Here is a 14,221-nt window from a genome sequence, read left to right as displayed (position 1 = left end):
AAAACTTTATAATTAAAAAATAAGCAATCAAGTGTTGAACTCTATGAGATTAAAATAAGCAAAATGGTTTAAACAAAACATTTTGAAAAAATTGTTTTTGTATTCAAAAACTGTTGTAAACGTATTTTATTGCTATAAGTTCCTTGACTAGCTTTAATATTAGAGCACCCATAAATCTTTTTCAATAACCAACTATCTTGTTGAAAATAACTTGAATGCTGTTGTAAATTAAAACTTTTCAGTGTTTATTTTCATTTTACTTTTGAAAGTTTTTAAGGCTAAAAATTAGTCAAACGTTTACTTTTTTTAACTACAGTCTGTTCGAAAAGCTTTAAGGGACTTTTTTATAAAAAATTGTTTTCGGTAGTTGTTTTTGAATAAATTACAGGTTGTTAAAGAAACACTGTAAATGTTTTATTGCGTATTATCATCGTTTGTTTGTTTATAAGGTTGAAAAAGTTTCACAACACTCTCTGTAACTGTTTTCAACTAATTTTGTTTTAGTTTTGGTGATGTATTTTTTTATAGTTAAATATTATTAGTTATAAACATTATCGTAATAAGTATGTTATTTTTAAACCAGAGCTTCTTTGACTTAAACTTTCTGATTTATTTAAAACTATGCTAGCAAAAAGCCTCAAACATGTTGAACTTTTTATTTGTTAACTAAGATTTTTTATATCTAAATAACAAAAGTTGATAGAATTATTTGGCATTTATTACTTCTTAGTTTTGTATAACTTTAAAATTGATGAAAAAAAAGTAAAACCAAGGCTATGAAAGTAATTTACAACATTTAATTTCAAATCGATAACTTTTTCATTTATGTTTCTTTTATTTCAAGTAAACACAATCATGTATAGTAAATTAATTTTTTATTCTTATTGTTGTATACGTTATATTAACACACCATACTCGTATAAAAAATAACGTAACAAAGCGTTAAATCGTAAACATCCAATCCAGAAGAGCTAATTAGATCAAACAAACGTTTGTTTTTGCGAGCCAACACAATATTGACTTACGGCGTTTTGCAGCTCGTAAAATATTAACAGCTCTACGGAGTTGATGTTTGCAAAGTATTTTTATTATTTTGTTAACTACAAAACTTATAAACAACCATGGTAAAAACATTAGTTGGTATACTTCTATTTTTTTAGGGTTTTTATATGGGTTTAAACTAATGTATGATATACAAAAATTAAAAGATAAATAGTTAAATAAAATTGATAAAGTACGCTTAAAACAAACTTTACGTTGAGAATTCTACTAAACTAAACAAAAAAATTGATTTTTATTTCCGTTTTTTAATAAAAGCTGTGTAGTAAAATAAAAATTAAATGATTTTAAAATTAAAAAAAAGGTCAATTAGAAGTTATTCTACAGTTTATTTTTAAAACAGTTTCAACTGTTCGCCTAAATATTTTTTTATGTTATTTTATTTTCAGCTATGAGTTTTGGTTAGTAGAAAATAAAATGTTTTAATAGGCTTTAAGTTAAATAAAACTAAAGACATTAAACTAGTTAAACAAATTAAATTTTTAGTCATAAAACTTTATAGTTAGTCGTAATACGTACTTATGTAAAAATAAACTTTTTCCAGATTTTTATTGAAAAAAAAACACTTTTAAGTTTACGATTTGAGCTAACAAAAGTTTTATTGGCTTTGTCATATTTTTTTTACTTTAGGTGATAAACCACGAAAAATTATTTTATTTACTATTTTAATTCACCAAGTCAGTAGTAAAAGTTTTAGCTAGTTTTTTTTATGTTACCTATCTTAAAAAAACTAAAAGTTTCAACTAAAAAAATAATTGTATAGCTTTAGATGATTTATTTTAGAATATTACTAATAGTTGGTTAATTTTATCAAGTAATGAACAAATTAGTAATAAAGACTTTGGTATTTTTTATTTTAATTGTTTTGTTTTAAACCTTACGAAACCTTATATCCTTTATATTGGTATTATACACCTCACAAAGTATAACAACCAAAAATTTAAATAACTAAAATGATTTATAGAATCATATATTTTCATTATTAGTTAAAATTTCTACCTCACAGAAAAATCTTTTAACTAAAACTCCGTAAATTTTTAATTTTCTATTTTATATTTCTGAGATGAGATTAATCTAAGCAGCACGAAGCTATTTATTGTCAGCTTTTTATGAGTTATTATTTTACTTTAAGGTTTGGTGTTTTTAAAACTACCACAGTAAAATATAGCAAAAACCAATTCAAGTTATATTTTTAAAATGTGTATTAACATGATGATAATAAAAAACAAGTATAGTATACATAAGCATTTTTTTATTTTATATATTGTTGTAGATCATATATTGTTGTAGATTATATATTGATCATTATATACTAATGTTTTATGTTATAAACTGTTGTATTTTTGTTGTTTTTTGTACTATGTTGACTAAAAAACCTAAAAAAAACTATTTTAAAAATTTAGTTTGTACACTAATGTTTTTATGGTTGTTCATAAATAGTTTAACTAATGTATGTTATAAATAGGTGATAACACTTTAAAGCAAGTTTAAAAAAAAACGTAATACTTAAAGAACTGTTCTTTTAGAACATGGTTTTACTTTCACTTGAGTGATATAAGAAAAAGTGAAATGATCACTAAAAAAAGTGTTGAGTTTAAAAACTTTAAAAATTTTATATTTAAAAAAAGTTTTCATTGTTTTCTCTTTTTACCTTTGTTTTTATAAACAGTATAATATTCTTTTAGAACTAAGTTTAAAATTAGAAACAAAAGACACTGTTTCTGTCAAATAACTTTACTTTTTAAGTCATAAATTTTTATAGTTTATTTTATTGTAACACGTACTTATAGAAAATTAAACTTTTGTCATTTAAAACTTTGTTGCCATTGTCACAACCTTATTACTCAAATAAACCAAAAACCATGAAACATTATTTTATTTACCCTTTAAATTAAAATAGTTGGTTTGAAAGTTCTAGATAATTTTTTAATACACTTTCTATTTTAAAAAATTCTAAAAAAAATAAAATCTGTGTAGAAAAAATTAAAATTTAAGTACTGAACAATTATTAAATATAACTGCAATTTAAAACAGCATTAATCAAAAAATATTTTTTTACATTCGTAATTAAGTTTAAGAGAAAATTTTATGACTCAAGTCAGGAAAAAAGAAATTTTATAAAAATTAACAATTTAAGATAAAGAAACTTTGTACGACAAGTAAAGATTAAATAAAAATTGTAATTAGGAAGGTTTGACAACATCCCAAGATTTTATCAAATTTTCATTTCTTTCTTTTTCCTGAAAATAACAAATTATTCCTTTTTTTTTTAATATTGAAAACAGTAAAACAAATCTATAATATTACTTTAAAGTTTAAAATTATTATTTAAAAAAAGTTTGACATATCAGTCAAATACTTTTTGTCTATTTGTATTAAGAATCAAATGAGAATTTTCAAGTTTTTAATATTTTTTTCTCAGAGGTAGACAAACAAAAACATATTTATAAAAAATAGAAAATTTTCTCATTACAAGTACTTTTTTTTCTTAATTAAATTCTTAAAAATATACTACTATGGTTTACTTATTTTATAGGAGTCTAAATGAATCATAAATTTTTAAGACTATAAAATAAATTTTAAAATTTATTAATTTTAAACTATAGTAATGTATATTTTATTTTATTTACTTAAGTCAAACAAAAAACCCTTAGAAACACCTACTACAAGGTTCTAAACATATTTTAAACACAGTATTAACCTTGTCTTTTTAACAAAATTACTGTAAAATATTATTGAATTAATTTAAGATACTTTGAAAATAGTATATGGTGTTGATAGGAGTAAAAAATTGGTTTATTTAAATAAAAATGAAAAATTGTGAAAGCACAGTAGTAGTAAAAAAGTTAATGCGGGTAAATTTTTTAATTATGAACTGAAATAAATTGTATATTAAACGTAATTTACTAAACTATTTTAACAAAAAAACGATATGAAGTATAAAATAATTAATTGTTATTTAAAAAATAGCATAGAAAGCATTTATTTATACTCATTGAGACTTGATAAAAGTAGAAGCTTAACTTATAGTTTCCTAAATACTTTAACAGATTAATGCAGAATTTGTTTTTAGAATACAGAAAACATAGATATTTTTAGATAAACACCTAACAAAAAGAAACGAATTGACACACATACTTAAACTTCTCAGTTTAAAAACACTTAAGCTATTTTAAATGATTGAGCTATGAAAAATTATTATTTTTACTTATTTGGGATGAATAAGTATCATAAATGTATTGAAACAATTATATTAAAATACTTGTTAATTTTTATACAAATTAACTTTTATAAAACTTCTTAAACATGGTAATTACAAAAATAAACCTTAAGAAACATATATAAATTAAAAATATAAAAAACTATAAATAACAGATAGATTAGCTAGAACTAATTTTACAGAATTAATTGCTATTGGAAGTAGGTAAAGTTACAAAGTATTTACTACCCTATATATAAATATTGTGATGAAGTAAGAACTAACTTATTTTTTTTAAATATAAAAAATTCAGTCTTCGGGGTCTACAAGCTTTATAATTTTATATTAAAAAATATTAAAATTTTAAAACATTGAGATATAAGTTTTTTTCTTCAATTATGATTTCATAAATTAGACTTTTGATACTTGTTTTATTTAACTGAACACAAAAATAGGCATTTTCAATAAAATATAAATTAATATTTGTTTAATTAATTTAATAACTAAATTTAAAAATAAAAAAAAAAAAAAAAGATTAATTACAGTTAAATTCTGCCTATTGGCTTCTTTAGTAACTAAATTTGAAATAAGAAATAAAATTAAACAAAAAAAAAACGCTTAAAAAATTATACTAAAATTATCAAAAGTCCTACACAGCTCAGATGTCAAACGAAATATTTTTAACATGTACAAAACTAAATGATCTATAAACAAACCAGTGTAACACTCAGAGAAAAGCCCTCATCTTGTTTTTCTTCAATTAGGGGATTTTTTGTGATCTTCCGAATAAGCTCTTCATCCTCATCTTCGATTTTCAAGCTCTTTGACTGAAAATATGACAAAAAAAAATTTTTTAGTAACAAATTGAAAAAAAATCTGAAAAAAAGTTCGTTAATGTTAATAGTTTTTGTCAATCTTAAAGCTTGAATTAAGAAAATTTTGAAGTTTGCAAAAGTGATAATCTGAATAAAATTGACAATAATCTTTTAATATCTTCAATTATTTCATTCCCATCATACTGTTAATAAACTTGCCAAATTTGCATAAAATTACATTTGATTTTGTTTGATATTAAATTTTTTGATGCTTAATACTTTTCTTTAAGAAAAATACAAGCACTATAGGTTTTTTTTTAATAAAATTTGTAGAAAAATAATGTCAGCTTCTATTATTTAGTAAACAAAAAAAAAAGTCACCTACCATATCAAGAGATATGTCTGCCACTTTTTCACATAAACTAACATCTGTTTCTAGTTCTTTTGAAAAGTCTACAGTGGAACTTTCGTCCTTCAAAAATATGTAAACATAAATTAATTAATTTAAATAGTTTAAAAATACACTGTATGTTTTAATTAATTAACAGGTCATTTGTTAGGTTTAAAGGCAAAAGAAACTAAAAAAAAAAGAAAAATAGTTTAATATCTTGGTGTGGTATAAGTTCTAAACAAGTCATCAATTGCTTTTTACTGTTTAATAATAAGCAAACAAACGTCTGAGATATTTGAAATACAGTAGATCAAAGTTTGAGAGTTCAATAGATTGCTTCAAGAATATAATTAATAAAAATACAAAATAATACTTTAATTAATTAAAAATGTTCCTTTTCCCACAATTTTCAAGCAACAATATTCAAAGGTATAGCAAACGGTACTTCTCTACTCACTATACCAAAGGCTTTATAAAAGCAATGTACAATGACATGTTTTGTTCATTACATTTCTTTTACAACTATACAGTACTATACACACAGAGATAATACAGTACTTTTACAACTGTACAGAGAAGATCATTTCAGTAATCATTTAGACCTAAATCCACATTGAGACTTAAGGTATACTTTCCTTGGAAGCTTCTGGCGTCGAGGAAGAACAATTTTGCAAAATATTTACAAGCAATAGAAGAAATTTCTCTTGTAATCATTGCAGTCCGACCTAAAACCCTTGATTTTATATAATTTTTAAATATTAGCATGCTTTGTAGGCACCATACCTTCCCATAATTAATTAGTTGGTTCTTTTTTTCTGAATTTTGGTTATTGGTTAAAACTTTGTAATAGCTAAATCAAATCTCTACAAAATAAATAAAGATGGAGCCACTTATGGCCTTAAATGTTAATACAAAAGTCTGTCTCTAGCAACAAAAAATACTATTTGAATTTTTTTTTTTGAAATCTAAGTTGTACACAAAACTGTACATAAGTTTACCCAAAAATTTTTAGCTGTTCTTAAAAAATTGTGTAAGAATAAATATACAGCTAGCTATATTATTTTTACTATCGAGTTTTTAAACTTTTTTAGGGCTATAAATATTTTTGTAAATTTTTTTCCAGCTAAAACTTAATATTATTCTACTTATAAAAAAATTAAATTGATTCTTCACGCTTGATTTTTATCTAAGTTTTACAACGTAGGCAATACCACCCCTCTGGGGGCAATAACTAGTAAAGGGTCGGAAGGGGGGGGGGTGGTACGTTTTTCAAATTTTAGGCAGTTGTAAAAGTGTTACTATTTAGCTTGCTAAATTACTAATACTTACACTTGATATTCTTGATTTGCAGATGAAGAGCAAAGAAAGGTTCTTAAGAATTTTTAAATGGTAGTTTTTTGAGTAGTCTTGTATGAGGGGGCCATTTGAAAAAAAATCAGAAACCTTGGTCTTAATACTTATGTGAATTATAGTATAAGTAAATTAATTGTTTAATAAATAGCAGAGACTATGTGCTACGATTGAAACTTTCTCTAATGTTTTTAATAACATTAAAACATTCAATTATGAAAAACTGCAAAAAACAGAACACAAAGTATGAGAACAACTGTATTTAAGTGCTTTATGTTTCTCCTTACCCCAAAACTAGCCAAATAAATAGTATAAAGATTTTAAGAATTATCATTTAGTTTAATATCAAAGTTGTTTTATTTCAAAAATCTAACAGGCAACAATGATTTTAAAAATCTATAATCAAAAGTTCAAAGCAATCACTTATACCGTATTTGACCATTTAAAAAAATATTAAATTTAAAATATTTACGAGAAGAATACATAAACTTAAACTTTATAATACAGTTTTATTATTCTTCTCTCTTTATAAAAACAAAAAAAAAGACTTACTTCAGATTGGAGATACTTTTTGTCCAAATATTCCATGAGTTTCAATACTATCTCTTCAGTATTAGAAGGCTTGACAAAGGATTCAGAATATTTCTTAAAGAAAATATAAAATTATTTATTCAGTTAATAGTTAAGTTAAAATTTACAAAAGTTACTTATAAGAGTTTATACTAATAAGTTCTTTATAAGTTTTTATGAAAAATATAAAGTTGTGAAAACTTAATACATGTATCTAGCTTTTATGAATAAAATCTAATAAAATATTTCTAAAATGTAAACACAAGGAAAAACAAAACCTTCTTAACTTTGTTATCTATAAATATCTCCTATAATGCACCTTAACAGATAATAAAACTAATATAGATATATATCAACAACTTCAAAAAATTTGCTTGAAGTAAATTTTTAATTTATGAAAAATACTAACAAAATTATCCACTACGGCAAATGAAAAATTTATAAGTTTTCAAAATACTGTTCAACTATTTATACAAAACAAATGCTAAAGAGCAATAAATAAATTGAATCGTATTAAATTTTACTTTTAACTAACATACCTCATGGTCTCCAAAGTAGCTTCTGAAAATACTATTTATCAAAAAAAGTAAAAATAAAATATTAAATTAGTTCTACAAAGTTATGATAGTTGCTAAAATTTTGATGGAGTAGAACTCAATGGCGTTCTAAAAATGTCAAAATCTATAATGAGTGACTTTAAGCATAAAAGTTAAGTTTCCTTGCTTTTGTCACTTTGTCAACCAGTAATGACTTATTTAAACTTAAATAAAATGTTTAAACTGTGTAAATACTTTTAAGTTACAAAAATGAGTCTAATTATAACTTTAAATAAAAATTTGTTCCGTAGTATATTCTTATTCTGTTGTATATGAACATATAAACTACTTACTTTTCATATCGAATAACAGTTTGATTACGAATAGGTCTTTTTGATAAGCTTTCAGTGCCACTCATATCTCTCAATTTTATAATTTAAGTAACTATTTTAACACTAGATGCCTGTTTTCAAACATGACTTTAAACATTTTATTTTAACAATACTTCAAATAACATTTAATAAACAATACTTTAGTTTACAATTTTTAAATGTCTTATAAAAAGCTAAACCTTTTGAGTCTTAAAATTACAACAAAATTATGTAAATTCTTGAATTTTGTCTAAACTATTTGGAGAATAAACTATATTGAAAATAATTACAGGACTGATTTATTAGTGTAAAAGCAGGCTTAGTAATTAACTAGCTTAAATTAAAGTATATAATTATATGGTCTTATTTTACAATTATTTTAAACAGTTGCACAATTTTTTTCTACATTTAAAACTGTTTTTTTCTGAAATTGTTTTTTATTAAAGTACTACACTGACAACAATGATGACAAGCAAAAGTTTAAGTTTATAAGCTATGCGAGGCTAACTAGTTTGTGCTCATTTTCTTGTTTCAAAGTTGAAAAATTGTGCTTAATACTAATTAGGTTTCTAAAATAGTTTTATCATAACTCCTGAAAAAGTAGAACCAAAGATACATCAAAACAAATCATTGAAAACAAATCTAAAAAAGTAAAAAAATTGAATCTGATAAGTTATGATACAAATTTTAAGAACTAAAATAATTTAGTAAAAATACACAGTGCTTGATTTTAATAATTTAGAATGATTCTAACATTATTTTTTCTCTTTTATTTAAAAAATCAATAGTTGTCACTCTTGGTAAAAAGAAGAGTTTTGAAGGTCAAGCAACACCAATTATGTAATTATACCCATTCTCTAAAAATGACACTTCAATAAAAGATAACAAACAAAAAAAGTTGTTTTTATTTTAAAGACTATAAGAGGCACATAACTTAAAAGTTTTCACAACTAAAAAGTTTAAGTATGAAAATTTTGAAGCCAATTACAAAAAAAATATCAAGTGTTTATCAACTCTTCAACTTAAAATATAGTAATAAACTCAAGTTTATAATGTTAAAAGAGTTATGAGCAGAATTATTTTAACATTTGTTAAAACTTAAAATAGTATTAGGATAAAAAGATAAAATCTAAATTCTTTAATTAAGAATTTACTAGATTGAGATCAAACTTTACTATCCCTATAATAGTTAAAGTCTAAAACTATGGTCAAAAAAGACATGGAATATAATTTAATTTCAACTTGATATTAGTGCGACATCATCTTAAATAATTACCAACTTTTTTTTGTTATATAAGTAACAATATTAGTTCAATAAGAAAAAAGAAATTGGTTTGCACTTTTTTTTAAAGCATACCTGCCAAAACTGGTCATGGAAATCAAAGTCTACTTTGGGCACCACAACTAAATAATATGTTTGTAAAATTTTAAGTATTACTATATATTTTTAATTTTAAAAACAAGTATTTTAACTATTTTTAGCTTAATCTTGAAATGGGAAGAGTAAGAACTGTTGTTGGACAATTTTTTTTTTTAAACATTATTTAAACTTAATATTTATCAAAAATATAATAAAATTAGGTTAAGTTACACAAATAAGTAAAACGTGTTTTAAAGTTTTTTACTGAAGAAATGTAGATGTTATTGACCAAAACAGCAAAAATATTTTTGCATAACTTTTGTTTGATTTATGTTTACGACTATTGTTATGGTAATGTATAAGCCAAAGAGGGAAACACCCAGTTTAGCTAAAGTTTGTATCTTAAATTGAATGAAGTCAAAAATTAGTCAAAAAGTTAAATAAAATGTTTGTCTATCTCCACAAACGTTACGCGAAAATAATGTAACAACCAATAAAAACAGAATTTGGAAAAAAAGTTTACTTATTTTATTAGAAATATACTTTTGAGTTTTTGTTAAACTTACTTTGTATATTTTGTTTTTGTGTATAAAACCAATTTTTTTTTACTAAACTCAAAACTATAATAAGCTTTTACATTGCTTTTTGATATTTAAGTCAGCATTTTAACAGCAATTTGAATCAGTAATTTGTCAACTTAAAGTACTAATTTATGTTTTCTTGTTAAAAAGCGCAGTTAGGTTATTTTTAAAAATAATTTTATGCAACTAAATTTTTTGAATACTTTTTATTTTAGATGTAATACTTTTTACTTTATGTTTGTACTTTACATATAACTAATTATAGTATTAATTAACCGAATTTAAAACTACAAACCATTACGCTTAAACTTAATCAAACTGTTGCTAAATTTAAAACTATTACTCTAACCAAGTTTTGTTATTTCGAATTGTTCTTCATACTTCACCGTAATTTTTGATATTCGTGTTCGTATTTTAAAAATCTACGAATTATTCAATATATACAGTTATACTTAAGCTTTGTAAATTTTGTTTGTTAAACTAAGTTTTTAATGAATAAACATCTACCGCTAAATAGTATATTAAAAAAAAAACTGTTTGTTATCTAAATGATTTAGAATGTTTTCTAAGCTATAACAACTGAACAGGTTTACTATGAAACTGTAAAAAAAAATATTAGTTTTCTTTTTAGAAGTTTTATTAAAATTATATAGAAGGAGTCATCATTTATAAATTTCGTTTTTTGTTATTTTTTTTTATGAAAGTAAATGAGTGCATTATTAAAAAAAACATATTGAAAAAAACTTGAGCTAAAATTGATGTTTCTTAAACTAAACACTTTTTGTATCTTTATTACTTTTTTAGTTCTCCATAACCTTTTTATTTTTATTTGACCGTGGTTATTAAGTTTGAAATTATATTGCAACAATGAATGTCTAACAGGTAGAAATAAGTTCAAACACCACTAATGCTTACAAAGAGAATGCAAATATTCAAATACCTGCACCAAAAATATCTTCATCCATACAAGATTATTGAACAACAAAAAAGCGCTCATAAAATTTGGTCCATTATTCGTTAATCAATTACATGAACATGAATTACAAGATTATTCATTAAACTGAAAAATATGAGCTTTACACTATTCAAAGTTTATAGCTAATTAATTTTGAAAAGCTAAACACTATCTCATTCTTACTGCAAGTTGATTTAAACAACCTAATTAAAATTTCATGCTGATTTTACATATCCTATTTTAAAATTATGTAACCTTTTATTATGAGTTTCTAAGAGAAAAAGTTTTAACTAAAATGTTAAAATATACATTTAGTATTTTGAATAAAACAACAATAAAAGTGTTTGAAACAAAGATTATAAGAAATTTTTTCTATTTAATTTCAATAATCTTTTTTTTGTTTATGTTGGTGGATAAAAAACCTGGAACCCTGGAAATACCTGGAATTGGACAGTTTAGGCTGAAAAACCTGGAGTTTATTAATTTTTTTTTTTTACCATAAAAAAAAAAATTTTGTAAAATACCTGGAATTTGTGCAGAAATAATTTAAAAAACCTTGAATTTTAAACAGAAGTAGTAAAATTTTGATATGATACAAAAAATCTATCATATCAATAAATTGTTTTGATTAAATACAGTATTTTTAAAAAAATGTTTTATTAATTAACACAGTTAATTTCACCTAAATCTAAGGGCATAGGGGGATGTAACACTTTATTTTACAATTTAATCTTATTTTATATAGTTTTTACTAAGCTACAAGATGCTTTTTACAAATTTAAAAAATTCAAAATACTTTTGAGATATTGCCGGTCAAAGTCGGAGGCAACAACAGGTTTGTTATGGGAGGCGTAAACTAAAACAGAAAAACATAGACTTTTTCACCAAAAATCTATCTTCTGCTACGTTTTCTGAGATAATTACCTCAAAATTTCAGGGAGTGTTCCTTGATATATTTAAAAAATTCTGTCGAAAAGATTTAAATACAATAAAAAATAAAAAATTTATATAAAAAACAAACAAACAAACATTTACTTTATTATAAAATTTTTATTTTTTAACTTTAAAAAATTCTCTTTCAACATTTCAAATCATTTATTTCATCTCATATTTTACTTTCAGAGAAGGTAAAACGTTTAAGATTAAAAAGCTTGTTAAAATTTTAATTATTTGGATACAAAAAGCTTGTTGTAACTACCAGCATAGTGGTTATTTTACTTCAAATTTAAGAAAAGTAAGAAAAATGAGAGTTGAATACTTTTGAAGAACCTGGAATTTTGAACTGTTTATATTTATAAATAATTTATATTTTAGATAAGAAATAACTTTTTTTTATGGTAGAAAAAGCTCAAAAAAGAAAACTTATTTCTTATCCAAATATATTTTATATATACATAGATACAGTTCAAAATTCCAGGTTCTTCAAAAGTATTTATCATTTTTTAATTTTCTAATAAACACAACATAAAGTTATACATTATTTAGTTTTGTTAATTTTTTTTTCTTTTCAAGTAACACTACTGTATCTAATCAGTAATTTTGTACTGTATAAGTCAATTTTTACTTTATATATAATTTTGTACTAAAATAATGAAAAAAAATTACTTTAAAAAAGCTTGAAGAAAATCTGGAAGAAGTTTTTTTACACACCCTGGATTTAAATCATTTTAAAGTTTTTAACATCTAATATTTTTTCATTAGTTTTATGCAATTAACATTTGCATTCTATATTTTATTGTGTATGAAATTTTATGTTTTTTAAATAAGTACATTAGTTTGTAACTTGCTTTTATTAATTTTTATGAAATGTAAACAAAAAATTGCTTTTTATGACAACTTAATTAATTTTTTTTAGATTTATCTAAGTAATCACAAATGGAGGATCAACCAAAAGATGACAAAAGCTCCTTTGAAAGAGTGAAATCAATTCCTCTGGTCAAATGGTCTGCTCAAAAAACATCAGATGCAGCCAACGCAGTAAAATCTGCCACAGACCACTACATACCTGGCAGTGGAAAAGTCATTGACAAAGTTGGCAGTGCTACTGTGGCATCTGTGAGTTATGTTGGAGGGAAATTAGGTCATTTGGTTCCAAAAAAAGTTAAAGGTCTTTGAGAAAAAGTCAATGAGATCTCAAACAAGGGTTTAGACATGATTGAAAAAAAGTATCCAGTCGTAAACAAACCTGTTGATGAATTGGCTGAACATTCTAAACAGGCAGCAACTGATAAGGCCCTTGGTCATTTTGGATTAAGCACAAGTAAGGTTAAAGAAAATTCAGAGGATAAAACACAAGAAAAAGATCACAAAGTTTTTTCACTGAAAAGCAATGTTTCAGTGGAAATGAAAACTCCAGAGGGTACTCAATACAAACTTAATTATGAACCTTTTAACTTGAAAGACAATGTTGTTTATAAAACTGTCACCAGGCTGTGGCCCAAAAATGACTAAAACATGACCATAGTAAACACAAAGTTGTTTTCCTTTTTATTCCACACTTTTATACTTGGATATATTGCACTTTGTTGTCTTATTTTTTTTGTAAACAAAACAATCTTTTGTTGATGTTATTTTAGAAATGGACACAATGGAATTTTTTTGGACTTAAACCTTCTTAGATATGGTTTCATGACAACTTCTTATAGTGTCTGCTAATTGAACAATATTGATAAAACTTGTATAAATACCTCATGTTTGCTATACAGTGTTTGTTGAAATTAAAATAAAAACTTAGTGTAAAAAAACAATTTTTACAATTCTTCTTTGAAATAAATAAAAGTTTTTGACCACAAATATTGTTGGCTAATATATATACTTTCTTCAAATTATTGCAACTCACTAAAAGTCATACACAAGTATTTTTCTTATTACCTCATATGTTTTAAAATTTTTATGTATCTTGAAATTAAAATTTCTAAAATGTATAAAACTAACTTTTGGTTTCAATATTAGTTCTAAGAGTAATAATATTTTTTTATATATTTATTTTATATATTTATGTTAGGTGAAAAAAATTAACATGTTGATTTCAATA

This window comes from Thalia democratica, chromosome 4 (genome assembly GCF_965202585.1).
Source record: "Thalia democratica chromosome 4, ktThaDemo2.hap1.1, whole genome shotgun sequence".
In the NCBI taxonomy this organism is placed as follows: Eukaryota; Metazoa; Chordata; class Thaliacea; order Salpida; family Salpidae; genus Thalia; species Thalia democratica.
The sequence above is the reverse complement of the archived record's forward strand: the minus strand, read 5'-3'. Positions refer to the sequence as shown.